Source organism: Atractosteus spatula, chromosome 4, assembly GCF_055471065.1.
Source record: "Atractosteus spatula isolate fAtrSpa1 chromosome 4, fAtrSpa1.hap1, whole genome shotgun sequence".
Taxonomy (NCBI): domain Eukaryota; kingdom Metazoa; phylum Chordata; class Actinopteri; order Semionotiformes; family Lepisosteidae; genus Atractosteus; species Atractosteus spatula.
The window spans coordinates 23,269,181-23,281,186 of NC_142709.1; positions in this window are offsets into that span (position 1 = coordinate 23,269,181).

Sequence of the window (12,006 nt, forward strand, 5' to 3'; positions counted from 1 at the left end):
TTGGCTTGAAACTAATTTCTGGTGTTTTACAGACACGTGTAGACAGAGTGAATCTTTGTTTTTTAAACCCTAATGATTTACTCATTTTCTGTATGTGAAGAAAAATATCTCACTATGCCTGGGTAATGCTACAGAAGCTCACAAATGTAAATAGACTGTAATCAACTGGAAATGTCACAATTTAAAGCATTTTTTCTTGAGTCAGATTTATTCTAAAGTTATTGCTTGCCCTGTAAAAGATAATTCCAAGATTTAAAAAGTTTATTTACTGCTGCACAGATATTATTTTCAATGGTGAATGTTTAAACAATATAGTCTTATCAGTTTTTTTTTTCAGATAATATTTTTTATAAAAATTTTATTTTATAATCTTTGCGTGGGTCATTTTATTTGCATCTTTTTTTATAAAAATGCTGTAATAAGAGTTACAGTAGGAAGAAATACAAAAACACAGAAAAACAGAAACAAATGTTAATTAAGATAAAATATTCAGTTCTTATTTAGGATAAAGAAAGCTTAACTTTGGTTTGTATTCCTCACATCATTTGAATACTGTTAAATATTCATATTAAAATCTATTGAATTAGAATGTTTATGTAACCATGTATTTCATGATTACAATGTATCGCCAATTAATTTGTCTTTACATGTTATTCATCTTTATCTTGGTGTACAAAAGCAAAAAAAAAAACAACTACTTACAAAACTAAGCAGGTTTTTCTTAGATTTTATTTCTCTGCAAACTTTGACTTTGACTTGACTTTCACAGAGTTGTTCATAAAGGCCTCTTGGCAAGTATGAACCATTTATGGTACTTTAATACTTCCTTTTCCTATTTGTATCTGCTATACCAAACAAATGGGTTATGGAACTATTAAATATAAATCATTGAGAAAACCCATACAGGGGAAAAACCTGGTCTGCAGTCCTTGACAGAATAAGAGTAAGTACATGATTGTAGTAAAACATTTACTGAACTTCTGAACTCACAGTCCTGTCTCCAAATTGTTTAGTGTATCATAAGACAACACAGCCAATACTGTATATAAGCTGTTAGAAAAATCTTTTATTCTTTCTATACCCGGGTGATCATTAGTAAGACATCAATTCATGAAGTAAACACAATTAACATAAATTAAATGTAATATTTATTACAGTGGGTCCAACTTTATGTATAAAACCTTATAAAAATAAATTTTGTATAAATATTATACGAAACATTAATATAAACATTAATATTTTATCAACAAAAGTAGAACTGATCAACTACTAATTATACAATTAATTGTATATTTATTAACCTAAGTCAGATATGTGTCTACTTTATTAATGAAGAAAACTTCACTGTTAAATTTGGTATGTATATAAAAAATTATTTGCCCTAAAATAAATGCCTTAAAAAATTATTCTTGAATTGAATTTTATAAGAAGAGATGAGTAAGATATTTTTTTGTTACTAAAAGAACTTCCATTTTGGAAAACATTATGCCAGAATTTAATGATTGTTAAAAAATGTTTTGGTTGTTGGAATAGCACCATACAAAAAAGGGAACACAGTAAAAGTAAACAAACATTGGTCAATCAAATACTGTAGCATAAGTAAATACAGTAGAGGAATACAGAAGTAATATATTAATTTTATATCCCCCTAAGATGTGTGGAAAATATAAAATGTCAGGAAATAGAAGTAGTCTTCAAAGGAATGTTTGTTGTCTTTGTGTGATTTATTTTGTATTCACAGAATTCAGGCATTTTCTATCATACCCCTAAGGAAATTATGGCAATATCTAGACATACTGTACTTGTAGGTTAATTGGCTTCTGGGAAAATTGGCCCTGGTGTGAATTTATGCATGTCTGTTTATCTGTGTGTGCCCTGTGATGGACTGGTGTCCCATCCCAGATGTATCCTGCCTTGCACCAATTGCATGCCAGCATAGGCTCTAACTTGCCCCACAATGCTGTATTGGATAAACCTGTTAGAAAATGGATGGATGGACGATCCTACTTCATATCTTGATATGTTTTTACTGCTGGACTTTAAGAGATACAAAATAATAACCAAACTACAAATTAGAATTTAGCATGCCAGTGCCATCTGGCAAACATAGGCTATATGTTGTTGGGGTGAAATACATTATTTAAACCACACTAGCTTCCGAGTCTAGTCAAATATTGTATTTCATTTATTTATAGAAATTTACAAATTTATTACAGCTACTGCTAATTTATGAGTTAATATATCGTCACTATAAGATTGTAATACTCTAGAATGTAGACTTTTTTGTAGTTTACATTTGCAAAATGTTTGGTTTACATTGCTTTTATCCAGTTGCCTAAATAACAGTATTGTATTGTAATACTTGCCAGTATTAACCTTGAATAGCTATTACTTATTTTCAGTGTTATAAAATAGTAGAAAGATATAGGTGTGTATTTAGAAATAACATTGTAAAATGTTACAGAATTTCAGTATTTGGCAATCTATGGTTAAAAGGTATTCCTTTCTCTATTTCCAAGAGACTGTCATATTTTACCATAGAAGAAAATTGTCATCTGACCTTGTTTTCTACACATTTACAATGGTTTTCTTGCTATACCAGGAAGGAAATAACAGATCTCGACATCATAGTGGAAATCTGAAACAATATTCTAAGATAAAATCTATATAGAGTTATGCTTATGAAATTGTATTTATGTACATTAAATTGAAGAGCTGATGGCCAACAAGAATGTAACAGTAACAAACTCACAGGCTTTCCTCTGGTTTCAAATCCTTGCATTACCGATATGGTAATAGTGGATTCATGTACATGGTTCTGCCAGGTTTGTGCTCTTATCCAATCTCAGACTACATTGATCAAGTTCAGGGAGCCTAGTCAAAGGCTGAATTGAACTCAACTCTTTCGTGAGCTCAAGGGGGAAAGAGAAAGAACATGGTAAAGCATTTATTGACCTGGATCCAAAAGTACTGTTTAGCTTGGAAAGTGCTCTGTCAGATGAAAGTGAAGTACAGTATCTACATTTCTGTCCGGCTAAGGCAGTAGAATGGCTCAATAAAAAAACAGACAGCTAAAGACTGTGCTAAATACAGATGCAGTAAAAACGCAAATTACCAAATCATGGACACTCAATGACACATTTTATTTTGTTCACCTCTAGCATTGGATATGTCATTGTTCATATATTTTTATTTTAAATGGTCTTCAACAAATAAAATATTACATTTTTAATATATATGGCCAACATATTAAAAATCTGGAATTGAAATATTACAAATGCCAAACAATTTTGTAAAAATATTTGTACCTCTATTTAAACAACATTTTTAGTACACAATAATTTAATGTTTTTTTTGTTTGAGTGTTTGAAACCATTGTTCATTTATGACCGTGGTCCCTTATCCTGATCCTACAGTGCCCGTGTTCCTGCAGGTTGACCAGATTTGTTTAAAGCACCAGCATCTGAAGACCTGGAGAAGTTGGTAATCTGGTCCAATTAAGGCAACTTGAGCTGAATCAAGTTAAGTGCCAAGATGGACTGAAAAACTGTAGACAAACCAGAATTGAGGACCCTTAATGAATTATGTCTTTTTCAAACAAATGAAACAAATGGTTTATTAATAAAGGCCAATAGTGGTTCATTCTGTTAATTGTTTTCACCTAAACATGAACATTTTGATAACAGTATAAAAGAATATTGTAAGAAGAGAATTTACAAGTGTGGTGTCACAAAGAAATGTAACTTATGAAAACGATGCAAATCTTAAAAACCTTTTTGAGAATAAACAGATTATTGTTCTAAGAAGGATTATTTCCCCATTGATAGCACACTGGGAAGAAAGTCTGAAAAAGTCTTGAACTGCCCAAGCAATTTTGATTATTTAGAGCAGGGGTAATCAACCCTGGTCCTCAAATTCAGAGTTTGTTTCTTGTTGTTTTTTCACTTCAGACCTCAATAAGCTCATTTTACTAATTCAGTTACTAAGAAATAATAAATCACCTGTGTTTCTCCAGATCATAATCAGGTGCTAAATTAAATGTGGCTCTAAAACCTGCAGCAACCTTGTACATAGGCCTTTCCCTGAAATGCAGACTTTTCATTGTTTTGAATTCCCATGGCAAAGTAAACCATAGACAAGAATATGTCAAATTGTAGTCCCTCCCCCTTAAGGGCGCTCCGGCTCTTCACATTTGAGTTGATTTTGTGCACCTGCTCCTGGTTCCTGCCTCCCTACTTAAGCCAGATGCTCACTCTGTTCCACGCTCTGCATTGGTTTCCAGTACCAGCCGAGTCCGGGACCTGGAGCGACCGGTCCCGTTTCCCCTTTTTCCCCCTGACCCTCCGCCGGATCCCGCTCCGGTTTTTAACTCCGTTTGTCTTCATCTTGGATGGACCACCCAGCTCTGGACATTTGCCTCGTCAAGGATTTCCTATGGACACTCTTTGGACTGTTTGCCTTGGACTCACCCCCCAGAACACCAGTGCACCATGGACATGCCCCCTGTTTTCCTTCCAGCCCCCTTGCATGCTTTTTTCCCCGTGTTTTCCTCACTCTTCCCTGGATTGTGTTGTCTACATAGGGTCCTGAAAGAACGCTTTCGTTACAGAATAAATCAATCTTTATCAGTTTAGAAAAAAATATGTGTCCTATATTTCCTACATTTAATGCTACATACCACAGACAATCAATCCATGAGTGTGCATTAATCTAATGTCTAATGTCATTAGTGTCAGTACTTTTAAACACACTTTTCTTCTGTGACAAATTAAAACACCTTGAAAGCAAACTGAAGAACAGGAACAGGACTAAACAAGTTTTCTCAGGAATCCTACTTACACTGGGCAAAGGTGAACATCATTAAATTATAATATACTGTATCAAAACAACATAAGGCTGAGGGCATAGTGTGCTGATGAAGGCTTTAGATTTCTCAGCTACTGGAAATCTTTACATGATAAAGTCTATAATATGGGTGTGCTGGATTACAGTACATCTAATTAATATTGGCTCCAGATGTCTCGGAATAAGGATTCATAAAGATGTCTACAATCACTGAAACTAAAATGTAATTGGGGAGAAGCCAAAGAAAAAATCTATAAAAAAGATACATACATGGACAATAATGTAAAAAAAACAGAACCTGAGGGAAAAATAGATACTTAAGTGTTTATAACTAAAAGCTACAGTAGGAATACTAAACAAAAAGATACATGAGATAAAAGCTGCAATGCTACAATACTACAATAGCACACAATTATGATGTTAGTGGAATCGCAGAAATATTGCTAACCAAAAATGATGGAGATGAATACATACACTGTTCTGGAGAGACAAGTGGGAAGTCTTTCATTTTTGTTCAGCCTAAATGGAGTCTTGAGAACTTCCCACTTCAGACATGGCCTGACATGTGACAAAGTCATCAGTATAGTTTCTTTAGCTTTTATACTTACAGAAAACTTTTAACATTAGCAATTATTAACACCTGTATAAACATGGATACATTATTTTCCATTATAGGTTAGCTTTAACTGGAGTCTTGTTTATCCAGCCCCTATAATTAAAATTTAGTTTAAGAACACAAATAAGACCAGTTATGAGACCCTATTAACCTGCACTCTACACCACTTAAAATCTGTGCCTCATTAGTGGTGCACACTTTCATTCATGTGATCAAGCTGTTAAGTATGGCTAAGCAAATTAACTGCTACTTGTATAAGCATTCATTTTCTTTTCCCTTTAACAAATCAGTTATGCCAAAAAACAAAATGCACTTTGTGAATTTAGTTTTGTTACCGTCAAACCAAAAGGCATATAGTATATACATTTTTGGTATTCTATGACAAAAAGGTTATAAAACTTGCACATCATTTTTAGGGACAACTTACTGTATGTGTGTTTTTTGTTGTTGTAGAGTGTAGACAAAGGAACATTTATACTTTGGTCCAGATAATACTTTATGCTTTTCAGTGTAACTCTGCTGTATTTCATATACTCCAACAGTCTTGATGTTTGGTGATTCATTACAACAAACACAGAGTATTTTTTTTTCTTAACCCAAATCTAAAACAATGGCCTTTCCCTTAAGACATACAGTGTAATATTCACTTTGCTGTTGATGGGAACATGAAAAGTAATTAACTTTCCTTACTTTTTTCTAAATTTTTATAAATATTTTTGTTATACTTAATAAAGATGAACTGTTTATAAATATTTAGATAAAATAGAAAACCACATATTTCAGGCCTTCATAAAATCATGTTTTATCTCTCATTAAAAAAATCAGTTGTTTAGGGCTTAAATGATAAATATTATATACACAAAATAAAAATAGGTACCCAAGTAACACTACAAGAACCTACAATGTTAAAGAAACTGTGTGATTGAAACTCCATATCATGTAACAGTGAAGGAAATTTTGTTTTGATGTAGTCTGTCAAGTTTGATGGATGTCTGTGATTTCTTCTGAGCTTACGTGTCATTAGCTTGGCACTTTGGTGGTTGTTTTGAGAAGTCAAACTATAAATCATCTCCAACCTTTTAGCAGAGTGTACAATATTAATACATACTGTAGCTTCCTTTCCTGAAATACCTTGCTTATGCTTATTTCAACACTGCTCCCACACCAAAAAAGTCAACTCCCACCCCACACCTTTATCACATTTTTTTGATGCCAATAAATCAAAATAGTACACCTTGAAAGTTACTCTCTGCCTTGTTTGAATGAATTTCTACTTTTCCTGATCATTAACTACCGGCTCCAGAATGCACATTTAATTGCTAAGGTCTATTGGCCTCACTTCCTTCCATTCTTGGTACTAAGGTGCAAATCAGGATTCTTCTTTTTGTTGAGTACAGTGCACTATAAATGTTAACATGACATTTCTTGATTTATATTCTTTAACTATATACAGTGCCCTGCAAAAATACTATTGAACCCCCTGCAAAGTTTCTAGATTTTGATGCCATGTGTAATCATTACATTAATAATAGGATATATATAGGATTTTATATTTAGTACCTACACTTTTGATTACACTTTTGAATATGCTTGGAAGATTATAAATTGAGTAAGTATGGAACTATTTTGTACAGTATTTCAATCCTAAATCAGTTCATGTGGTAAACAAATTGTTTGAAAGGACTATGAATTAGAGTAACAGTCTGTAGTGTAAAGCGGTTTAATAAATATGCTTCTGTAATTTCTGTCAGATACTGAATTTCAAGCAATAGATTTAATGGGAGCCGGTCCTGACCCTGTGCAGACGGTATAATTCGGAAGTGACTGGAGAAGGGCTACGGGGAAAACATGGTGAGGGATGGAACGGATGGCGAACAGGGGGCGGTGTTGACAGTGATCCAGGTGCCAGGGGGGAGCACAGGCAAACAACTCCAAAACAGTCCAAAAGGGAAATCAGGGTGCAGTCCAAAATCCTATACCATGTGATCCATCATCGACAAGACAAGAATAAAAACATGAACAGGGACAGGAACAAGGAACTTAAAAACAGAGTGACAAGGCCAGGCACTCTGAGCCCCGGACTCAGTTGGTCAGGACGCTGTTCGGAAGCCTATGCCTTCAAGCCACAGAGTTAGGGCGACTTGATACTAGGCGGGCCTCCAGGAGTACGTCTTCCAGTGCAGAGTCCTGAGCTTCAGAGCCACGAGGTTTAAATAATATACAAGGAACAAGGGGTAGGTGAACGTGATAATGAAACTAAAATACAAATATGGTCGGAGGGCACTCTAGAGGAGGGATGATGATCATGACAATAAGTAGTGAGGGGGCAGCACGGTGATGCACTGGTTAGCATTGTTACCTCTCAGCACTGGGCCCCTGAGTTTGTATGTTCTCAATGTGTTTGTGTGGGTTTCCTCAGGATGCTCCAGTTTCCTCTCATTGCCCAAAGAGATACTGGTAGGTCAATTGGCTTCAAGGAAAATTGGCCCTGGTGTGAATGTGTACATGTCTGTGTATGTCCAGCAATGGACTGACATGCATTCCAGGGTATACCCTGTAGCGGCGAGGCTTATTAATAAGAAAGAATTAAGTGTTCTGAGCCTTCCCAAATGATGCCCCATTTCTCTGTTCATCTCTGTGGTGCAGCCACAGAGAGACTATTCATGCAGGGTGATTTAAGGTCCTAGGACAGCTCCCAAAGGGGGATGCACTTAGCTAAGTCTGGCTATTATGATCAATGGTCATCCATTGGCGCCTATCTGTCTAGGGAGTGCCAGATGGACATCTGGACTGCATTCCTAAGTGTCAGGAGTAAGTGACTCATATCTCACCGTGATCAACCAATCAGGGACTGGTAGGGCCGAGTAACCCATGTGGGACTCTGATGCCCATGGAACTTTCAGCCAATCAGCGAGCTGAAGTTTCTCCAGGTAAAAACAGGCAACACAGAGAGCCTGAAAGATTCGGGAGATTCAATGAGATTCAAAAGATTCTGTGGAGAATTCTGTGGACTGTTCTAAAGGGAATTCAAAGGAGAATTCCAGGGCAGGACGGCCCAGGAGCAGAAGGCTCCCAAGGGCAGGACATTCTCGCAGCGCGCCTCCTGACCATCCTGAGACTCAGCCCGGACAACCCCGGAACGGCCAGTGTGTCTGAGTGCCAGAACTTTCCTTTGTTCTAAGAGTCTAGAGCGGAGGTTGCCAGAGAATAACCCGAGGATCCACCCGAGGTTAGCACCAGCAGCAGGCCTCGTGAACAGGTCGGAACTGTGGAAAGCTGAATCACTATTCAGAACTAGCTCTTCATCAGGAACGAACCGGTCCTCTTCCTGACTTGCTGGGACCCACAGTCATCTTTTCTCCTGTGCACAAACTTTGCTAGTTAAAGCCAACACTAACTAGCCGGTCAGTGAACATCAGCAGCGCACCGTCGCAAGCCGCACAGCACAGCCTGGCACGGAGCCAGAGAGCGCGGATTGGACAGCAACAAGCCTGCAGCTGATTCTTTGTGCCTGCAGGAGATACAGATGCAGCCATTCAAAGTGCGCGTTACAGACACGTACCGCAGGTGACGTCGCTCAGTATGACGCAAGATGACGCGGGGCACCGCAGTACGTGATTGGTTGACCGACAGGGGCACTCGTGGTCCGTTGGTCTGTCGTAGAAAGACAGTAAACGTCTTTGCTGTGCCCGTTGTAGGTATTGAATTTTACCACTGAAGGGAAATCTTAGTAGCTGAGCATAAAAAGAATAGGAGCATACTGTAACGCGTGTGAAGGTCATAAACGATATTAATTTTGGAACATAAACATACAGTGTATAGCTGGTCTTGGTACTTTAAAGAAAAAAATACACACCAGTATTCCATTTCTCCCTAAACATTTTAAGCTTCGAAGTCTTTAACTAACGCGATACCGGAGTCAACAAGCATACTTTTAGAATTTGATTAAAAGGGAATATAATATGGAATCGCGTATCTAAAGAATTTAATAATGGTATTCGTGTGCTGCGACAGGGCTGTGTAGGGCTGTTTCGCCTGCCTGTTCATGTGAGCTGTCTTGTAGACGTGACTACCAGCTGACAGGTTGTGTTTTCGAATCCAGCTGGTGCTGGTCTTTTCTTTTAACAAACATTTCTTCGAAAAAATAGAATAGCGATATTATGGACAATCAATTGACTTTTATATTTCAAAATATCGCAACATGATCGATATTTGCGATATTTTGAACATATCTTCCCTTCTGACAGCGGTGCCTGCTTCTATTGTGTGTGTGTGTGTGTGCAACAGAGTAAATTTTTAATAGCGTTTTAAGCGAATAGGTAATTAGATTGCTCGTAAACCTAATCGCTTTTTCTACATAAACACAGCATGATTACTCTCTGAAAATGCTTTTCCTTTATTTTTAAAGTAGGCTCAGATTTCAACTATAGATCGTATTATTATAAACTTTCTTGGAAAAATGTATTTTATGTAAACCATGTTTGCTATTAATTCATTTAGGGCTAAAATACGTTCATTGTCTTCCAATCGAGTCGAGTTGACATTGGAAGCCTGCCACACCCGGACTGTTAAACCAACGCATTAGCACGTCAAAGCCCATTGAGGGTATTGAGCCAGTATTGGCTTTAGTATTCCCCCCCTCTCCCCTCAATTCAATTCAATTCAAGGTGTTTTATTTGCATGACAGATGGGTACAAGCAGTGTTGGGTATGTATATTGTAACGCTTACGGCAGACAGGCACTGTGTAACAGCCGGCGCACCAGAGCAGCGCACCGAGGGAGCGTCTGCATTTATAACTTGGTTTTTAAAATTAGTCAAGCAATATGAAGCATCTTCTTTTACTTTTGAGTCCCTTAAATACATTGAACACAGCTTTCTCACCACTTAAGATTGCTCTTGATACCATCCTTACACAAAGCAGAAGGGAGATTTTAGTGCCTGAGCATAAAAAGAATAGGAGCATACTGCAACGCGTGTGAAGTCCATAAACGATATTAATTTTGGAACTTAAACGTTCAGTATATGGCTGGTCTCGGTACTTTAAAGAAAACATACACACCAGTATTCCATTTCTCCCTAAACATTTTAAGCATCGAAGTCTTTAAGTAACGCGATACCGGAGTCAACAAGCATACTTTTAGAATTTGATTAAAAGGGAATATAATATGGAATCGCGTATCTCAAGAAATTAATATGCAATAACTGAGTCAAGGGACTCAGAGGATCCAAGGCTAGACTGAGTATAATAGGCTTCGGGCTTCTATTGTGACATCTACTGTAAATTACAGAAATGTTAAAAGTAAACAAAATAAAGTAACTAAAATGTGGTCTAAAATCACCCCTTTAGACACCCCTTTTACTTCACTGGTGTCAGATATGAAAGGCAATAGTCTCCCGTTCTGTCTGCTGTGTGTTGCAGCAGAGGGACTCCCTGCCGCTGAAAGGGGCAGAGTAACTTGCATGCCCTCTAGTACAGTTTACACATGCACGACTTTAAAAGCTAGCAAGACAGGTTTCGATTCACATTAGCTGGCGAGCCTTGTTAAAAAAACGAATGATAATGTAACATGCCACTGTTCATGAACAAAGTTATACTGAGATTTCCTAAGATACGCGATTAAAAAATAAATAAATAAAAATTTGAATCTCCTGCGGAGCACATTCCATAAGAATCAGTGGTTTTACAGTATATATCGCCTTTAAAGGTGGCTTCTCAAAACGCTTTACGGGATAAAAACAACCAGAACAGCAGCAACAACAATATTGTATTTCGTTGCACTTTGAAAACCAAGTAATAACTTAACTATACAGTACGTGCAAACGTTTCGTATGTTGCTGTCGTGAATGCCTGCGTACCCATAAGTATCTTATTTGCCTTGAGTCTGTCTACAGTATCTCTGTCCCACTACCCCCATCTCTCCCTCAATTCAATTCAAGGTGTTTTATTTGTTTGACAGATGGGTACAATTCTTGTTGGGAATGTATACTTTGATATTTACACCCGGCGCGGCACCGAGGGAGCGTCTGCATTTATAACTTGGTTTTTAAAATTAGTCACGCAATATGAAGCATCTTCTTTTACTTCTGAGTCCCTTAAATACATTGAACACAGCTTTCTCACCATCCTTACACAAAGCAGAAACTGTCCGATGACTCACAGTACAAGTGGAAAGATTACAGATTTTAATCGTCTTTAATTTTGTCTTTAATTTTGCCTGTGGAGTGTATCTTATTAAGCTCTAAATTGCATTTTGAGCGCGGTTTTTTACTTTTTTTTTAATTGCATTTTGGGCGCGGACAGCACATACAAGGGTTAATGAACTGCGCCAAGAAATTTAAAATAGTATTCTTTAGGTGTGAGGGTAGGAGTGGACCGCAGCAGGCATAATCAGCAAACCAGGAAAACAAAGAACAGGACAGGTGAGATGTGTATCCAGAAAGCGAGTGATCAGAAAAAGGAAATGGAAAACGCAGAAAAAGAAAACGCTTTACAGGATAAAAACAATAACAACAGTAGTGGCTGGGCAAACGATTTTTTTTATCG